This window comes from Neolamprologus multifasciatus, chromosome 7 (assembly GCF_963576455.1).
Source record: "Neolamprologus multifasciatus chromosome 7, fNeoMul1.2, whole genome shotgun sequence".
NCBI lineage: Eukaryota > Metazoa > Chordata > Actinopteri > Cichliformes > Cichlidae > Neolamprologus > Neolamprologus multifasciatus.
This window is the reverse complement of record NC_140445.1, coordinates 60,001,844-60,009,513: the sequence shown is the minus strand read 5'-3', so window position 1 is coordinate 60,009,513 and position 7,670 is coordinate 60,001,844. Positions and strand designations below refer to the sequence as shown.

The following is a 7,670-nucleotide window of genomic DNA, read 5'->3' as shown; positions in this document are numbered from 1 at the left end:
TTACACGTAATGTTTGGTTTCTGGCAATAAATCTCGCTAGGATCTTTTAGCTTTAGGTCAGGAATAACCAACGCGGGCTTTTTCTTAGTGTTTCTTGAAATAGAGACGCGATAGTGATTCATACCAGATCGGGCCAGTGGCGCAATGGATAACGCGTCTGACTACGGATCAGAAGATTCTAGGTTCGACTCCTGGCTGGCTCGTGAAATCTTTTTCGGTTTTGTGAAATTGAACTTTTGCTCCCGTGTTTGCTAAATGTGTTACTAGTTTAGTGGCTGCATTGAAGTAGCGAATGCCATTGATTCAAACATCTAAAACAATGTATAATTATACATATATGATAATTATAAGACCGTGTATTATTCTATTGTCCACAAAGGTATTTTGCTAAAAACTATATAATTGGGATACTTTAAAACCGGATAATATGTATAGATTATTATTTTGTATTGAACACCATATTTTCAACCTGTTTCCTTTTCTGAGGCGCGAGGAGCCCGATGTTAAAATGTCCACCCTTGGAGTTTAAACAAACATGTTTGGGTTTTTTTTTTTAAAGGTAACACAGTTGTTTTTATTGTATTAATGCCGAATTATTAATTGTGTCACTTTTGGCTACTCTAATAAGGTAGGTTCTCTGTAGCAGTCTGATATATAATGAATAAATAAAAAACTGGGTCACATCCTGCAAGAAACACTATCTGTGACGGATAAAAGGAGAAAGCCTCATATGATGAAGCACTCTTTCTGTCTCTTGGCTCTTTGCTCACATTTCTGAGAATCTGTGTGGTGTTGTGTCGAGTGGACCATGAAGTTCTATGCAAAGCAGACTTTCTCTTTTCTGATATCAGTTTTATTCCTCTGTGTTATTGCAGATCTTCAGGGTAAGTAGGAGAAAACCTTTTTTAGGAAAATGACCGCTGTGACAACACTTAAATTATGTCTAATTTACGCCTTTGTATTTGTTTATCCTACATATAGTGCATGTTTTTCATTGTTTGTTTAAAAAACATCTGTTTAAATCTAGCACTAGTAATAAATCATCACTCAGTGGTATTATGACAATAATATGCATAATGCCGCAAATAAGAATGAGAACAATGTCTCTCTTTGAAAAAGATCCTAACAACATTATTTATTTAAATCGAAAGATATCAAACAATCATCACTCAGTGGTTTTATGACAATGACAGTCATAATAAACTGACCATTAAATATTACATGTACTTAATGTTAATCAGATTGTAGCTCAAAGAGGAATGAACAAAAAGTTGAGAGTTTTTTGTACCTATTCTAATCAGAGTGTGTGTCTGTAATCTGAGCAGCACAGCACCCTGACGGGTGAAAGAACACGTTTCCTATTGCATGCCATTCTGAACATGAATACAGCTTTGAAGCAGTGGTTTGCCACTTTCCCTTAATACTGAATTTATTTAAATAACACAGGTCAACATGTCATAATCATCACAGGTATTTTTATTTGGGATTTGTAGTTCTTTTCATGCTGATTTCAAATTTGGGTTTAATTTTTTGTCCAGTTATTTCAGTACCTTGCTCAAATATTTCCGCACCGCAAAAATGAAGGTGCATCAGCACAAAGACTGACAGACTCAAGAATAGTTTCTTCTCAAAAGCCACACTCAAGGTCACCTGGTCCAGCCCTAACTATATGCTTTAGCAAAAAGGAAAGTTTTAAGCCTAATCTTAAAAGTAGAGATAGTTTCTGTCTCCCAAATCCAAACTGGAAGCTGGTTCCACAGAAGAGGGGCCTGAAAGCTTTCCCTCCCATTCTACTTTTAAATACTCTAGGAACAACAAGTAGGCCTGCAGAGTGAGAGCAAAGTGCTCTAATAGGGTGATATGGTACTACAAGGTCATTAAGATAAGATGGGGCCTGATTATTTAAGACCTTGTATGTGAGGAGCAGGATTTTGAATTCAATTCTGGATTTAACAGGGAGCCAATGAAGGGAAGCCAAAACAGGAGAAATATGCTCTCTCTTTCTAGTCCCTGTCAGTACTCTTGCTGCAGCATTTTGGATTAACTGAAGGCTTTTCAGGGAGTTTTTAGGACATCCTGATAATAATGAATTACAGTAGTCCAGCCTGGAAGTAATAAATGCATGAACTAGTTTTTTAGCGTCAGTGTCTAAATGAATATCAATTTTTACTAAAAGTAGCTGTAGATAATATTACATCTGTGGGATGATTATTGTTAATTTTTTCTCTAATGATTAAAATTTTAATTGTGAAGAAGTTCATGAAGTCATTACTAGTTAACGTTAAAGGGATGGTTGGCTCAATAGAGCTCTGACTTTTTGTCAGCCTGGCTACAGTGCTGAAGAGAAACCTGGGGTTATTCTTATTTTCTTCAATCAGTGATGAATAGTAAGATGTTCTGGCTTTGTGGAGGGCTTTCTTATAAAGCAACAAACTATTTCTCCAGGATAAATGATGATCTTCTAAATTTGTGACACGCCATTTCCTCTCCAGCTTACGAGTCATCTGCTTTAGGCTACGTGTTTGAGAATTATACCACAGAGTCAAATACTTCTGATTTGAGGCCTTAGTTTCCAGAGTCGTACGTAGTGAGGAGGTAAAATTATTAACAAGATATGACTCATGACTCCTTCTGTGATTGCTATAGGGCCACTGAGGGCCACGCTAGGAATGCACACACTTCAATGTTAGACTTTTTCTATGGTCTGTATATCATATCATCTTGTCATAAGTCTTTAATATTGGAGGCATTACAGTAACAGCCCCCTTTTCTTCATGTTGTGAGGAAAAGGCTCCGATCAAACTGAGGCATGATGGTGATAAAAGGTCATCTGCTTTAAAGACATTAATAAAAGTGTCTTATAAAAAGACGTTTAAGTCAAAAAATGCATTTTGTTCTATCAGCACTGGAGATGAGCACATTTCAGGGAACTTTGGCCTGCTGGACCAGGTTGAAGCTCTCAAGTGGATCCAGCAGCACATTCACAACTTTGGAGGAGACCCAGGATTAGTTACCATATTTGGAGAGTCTGCTGGTGGAGTGAGCGTGTCTCTTCTGGTAAGAATCTACAGTTAGAGAAACTTTATATAAACCTTTTCACTCATGTCTTCTACAATGTTTATTTGAAGCCTTTGATTTCTCCCTCAGCTATGTTCATGCTATCACATCTTTAACTTTTGTACATTTTACTCTCTTAAGGATCCAAATTTGAGATTTCAAGTAAATGTTGATGGACATTTCCTGACTAAACCTGTGGATGAGCTGTTTCGTAAACATGAACTCCATGCTGTTCCATTCATGACTGGTGTCAATAATGATGAAGGTGGATGGATACTTGCATCAGTAAGTGTTGTAGAAGCCTGTGAATAAAGAGCCCAGTGGTTACAAACAGAACTGCAGTTGTGAGGTCTCAGAATCAAAAGAATGATAACACCACGGATCAGAAGTTTGATACCATCATGGGGAGGCTCGCGGCTCTCCAACGGGAGATAGAGAGACCAGTTTCAGAGTGTTAAAAAGATCAGCTTTGAAAATTCTCAATAAATCAACAAATTCGGGATCAAATGCAGACACCACCACGGCGCCAGCTGCACAGGCCCAAGGCTGAAGCCGGACAAACACTCCCTGATAACGACTGTGTGATGACTATTCTCCCCATCCCTGCAAGGCCACCTGGATTGGCTGGAGGACTGTTTACTTAGCCTGATAGGGCGAAGGACACTGTCTCAGCTGAACTATGGACACGCACACACACACACTTACACTGATAAGCACTCACTCATCTCCCCTTCCCTTTCCAACGCCTTCGATGCTTGTTACCTCCTGGGAACACGAGGCGGGTCTGGGCCCGCGCTGGCGAGTCGGCGCAGTGGCAGGATGTCTGCTGTGTTGCCTGGGATTACTCCTCATCCCCCTACCCATCCCTGTGGCTTGTTATGTCTTCATAATGTTGTGCTGTGAACATTCATGTGCTTTTTTTGTGCAGAGGAGTTTTTTTGTTTCCTGTTCTCGTGCTGTCCTACCACGGAAGCACAGCATGAGTAGGGGTCTCTTTTTTTCCTCTTGTACCTTCCCATTGTGTGTACATTTCAGTGTTTTTTTCCGTAACTGCCGATCTCCGACTTGTAACCCCCAATGTAATGTCTGTGTTATATGTGTAAGGTCCGGGGGGGGTGTCTCATTTTACTGCAGGGCAACCTGTATGTGACAAATAAATTCTGATTCTGATTCTGATTCTGAACTTATGCCAGCAATTGTGAAACTTTAATAGTGGCTTTGTATTTTTTTTTTTAGGTTTTTGCTCGCCAAAACTGGACAGAAGGACTAGATCGGGAATTTCTTTTGAACATGGTTTCCCTCTTCTACCCTGACGTAAGGCAGACACCTTACCATGTTACAATATTACTGTTCCCCGACCTGCTCAAGCTTCTTTGATTGATGTGTTGCTTATTTCTTTAAGCCTAAAGCAGCATTTATCAGCGATGTGATAGCTGATGAATATATCGGAAATGGTGACGACCATGTGAAAAACAGAGATGGGTACACTGAGATGCTTGGAGATTTGTTTTTCACCATTCCAGCGATTAAAGCTGCTAATGCTCACAGAGGTAATTTAATTTGTTTAATGAAAGATTATACAAATTTGTTTAAAACCCAACACTTGATGTTTACTGTGACACACTTTCATTAACAAATATCACACACATTCGTCTAAGTATAGATGCAGGTGCTCCTGTATACCTGTATGAGTACCAACATCCTCCCAAAGCAGAAAAGGCCGAGCTTTGTTGGGACTGACCAACAGTTTACAGTTTTTGAACTTTGCTTCACAACTACCCATGTAAAATTAGTCGGTAAGAATTCTCTGTAAAAATCTCTGTCTCAACACAGTACTGCATTTGTTTTGTTTTCCCCGTGTTTGAAAAATATGTTTTGCAACATGATCGTTTTAGATCCGTGCCCTGAGAATTTGGAACAGTTGAGCAAGATCATGATGAGCTAATTGGGGAACTTTGCTTGCACAGGGTAGGAATTTCCAACTATTGTAAATTTCACATTTCACACGTTTAATAACTGAATAACAAATGTATATCTGTTCAGATCTCCTGATGGGCACAACCTTGTCCACTGGCCAAAGTATGAAGCAGAAGAAAAGTACCTGGCGATTGGTTTAAAAAAGCAGGTAACTGCTCAGCACCTGAAGAAGGAGCGCTTTGTCTTCCTGACTCAGACCGTCCCAGAGAAGATCAAACAGCATGAGGAAAATGCAGAACGCAGCGATTTGTTGTCACATCTCTTTTGTCTTTTATATAGTTTTAAAAAATAATCCAGCCCGTTCTCATTCCCGAGGCGTTGCAGCATCAGACCAAGCAACGATTCAGTTTTCAGATACTGCAAAATATTAGTTAGTATGGACCAACAGTGTCTCCTTACTAATCCTTATTCTAAAATAAAATTAATATTAAGTCATGCTTATACTGTGTGTGTTTTTTTAAATGTCAGTCTTATTGGATTTACAATCCTAAACACAGATATGTAAAATAATCCGTTGCAATGACAACAGTAGTTTGATGTACACCAGTGCATTTTTACATGTAACTGTGGAACTGAAATAAAATAGGAGTGAAATGAGAAATCCTCCTTGTGGGTGATAGTTGAGTCCAGCTGTCTTGTATTACACTGATAGAAAGCAAAATAAAAAGATGTGACAATCTGTTCCTTTTCATTTTTTTCTCCTGTTGCTGACTAGTGTGCTCAAGCTGAAAAGCTCCCCGAGGTTGTGCATTGGAGAGGATTTGAGAGATATTCCTGATATTCCAGAAACAAAGATCCAAAGGCAAATTATTTAAATAGCTGGATTTACAGATAGAACTTTTCAAGTATAGGCCTGCTTAAGATGAAATGAATTTAGTAAGTGCCCAAAACCTGTTGAGATCCTTACTTACAAAAAAGTAAGAAAATTTGTGTTTGGTTTTGGTATCCAGAGATGCAATAGTATCAGCATCAGCAAAAAATCTATTTCATTCAGTTTAGTTTTACTCAATACTTTTCAAATTATCCCCATCCCACCAGTTGGGCCCGCCCCAAAGAAACAGTGGTTTATACTGACTGTGACAAACAAAGTTAATTTATTTCTCTGTATTGTGTAATACAGAATGTTGCATAAACAGAAATGTATTAGGTTAGAATCAAAAGAGGAGTGAAAGAAGCCATCTATGTCCACTGTGAGCGACCATCTTTGAACAGAGGCGGTGGTTTACAACACCAACTCTCTGCCATCTATAATCCAGTTTTGAGATCCCTTCCCAGACGCCTTAACGCCCACTCACATCCTGGGCCATCTGACCTCAGGAATTCGCATGATAAGGTGGGGCCAGGTTTCACAATGAACTCACCCGAAACTCTGGCTGATTGGGACCCACACCCAGTTCCACACCTTGGCTCAGGCGATTAGAGGATCATCGGGGGGTCCTTTTGTCCCTCTGTGGGGGGACACTCCCACTAGGTTTATATCTGGGACTCTCCACCATTTGACCTTAGAACTGAAGAAGCCTCTCGGATGAGAGGTGAAACGTCTTCAAGTAACTTAAAGAAGTCCAGACGCTTTTCTTTGCAAGCTCCTTTGACTACGATGACCTGGATGACTGAGAACCTTCACAGACAACACCCTATAATGATATGAAATATTTATATAAGCAGTCTTACCCAAAATTGGTAGACAGCTGTTTTATGTATAATTCATTATATTGTCCATATAATGGTACACTTGTAGTAAAATAAACCTTATCACTACATATCACAAGCATATCTCTACCAAGCACAACAAGATTTACGTCGTACTTTGTGCTACACTGAGCAGAGTCTTCATAACATGTAGCTATATCTCTCATGGTCAATATAAATAGAAAATCTACAAGGAATACGATTGCAGGTATAAAGCAAGGCAAACATTGTGTAAGCTATTAAAACATCTCGTGGCATTTACAAAGTGAAGTATTGCTTTGAGACTAATAACTGAAGTGCTTAAGCTGTACAACTGGGATACTTTAAATACAGATTATCATTAGTTGGATACATTTAATTTCAATTTTTAAAGAGGAATTCTTTCGCTTTAGGAAGTATTAGGTGTGAAAATTTGTTTTTCTTATTTTGGTTATCTGATCCAGTTTGAAAGAAGAAAATTAAAAAAAAAAACAGTAAGAATGTTCTCTAAAGTTTGTTGCAGAGTTTACTCCTTTTCTCCTTCACAAAATTCAATGTATAAAATGTGGAGCTGTCACAAACTGGAGGAAATCTCTGCCAACTGACTTACTGTTAATTGTTTTCGTATGATATTAATACCATTCCATGTCAGTGTTTTGGGGTAAATCTTCTGCTACCATTACAAACATTAATCTTTGTCTTATCCCCCCTTTTGATTTCAAACCTTGAATGTGAATCTTGACCTAAGCCATTTATTACATTCTGATTAACCTGAGGAACATATGTCTGCAACCAAAGCGAGGCAAGTTTTTATTATGAAAAGTTGATCAACACAAAGGCTTTATAAAAATGCATAATTAAAATAAATCCCCCTTCATTAAATAAAGCACTGTAGCAGGTCTAAAACAAAGAAGTAGAAGGTGTTCTGGACACACTTTACTGTATGGTTGGACTTTAGCCCTGTGTCA

The 7,670-nt window shown here is 38.5% G+C and overlaps 1 non-coding gene and 1 pseudogene across 2 annotated transcripts; both read left to right on the top strand.

Annotated features, from left to right (window-relative positions):
- The first annotated feature begins 130 nt into the window (after positions 1 to 130).
- On the top strand, positions 131 to 203 carry trnar-acg (transfer RNA arginine (anticodon ACG)). The gene has a single exon. It is a non-coding gene; the product is annotated as a tRNA-Arg (tRNA).
- Positions 204 to 2,860: 2,657 nt separating this feature from the next.
- LOC146515744 (liver carboxylesterase-like) lies at positions 2,861 to 5,842 on the top strand (annotated as a pseudogene). Its single transcript, XR_014875348.1, has 6 exons — positions 2,861 to 3,342; positions 4,294 to 4,371; positions 4,460 to 4,607; positions 4,721 to 4,853; positions 4,953 to 5,025; positions 5,101 to 5,842. The product of XR_014875348.1 is annotated as a liver carboxylesterase-like (transcript).
- Positions 5,843 to 7,670: the final 1,828 nt, after the last annotated feature.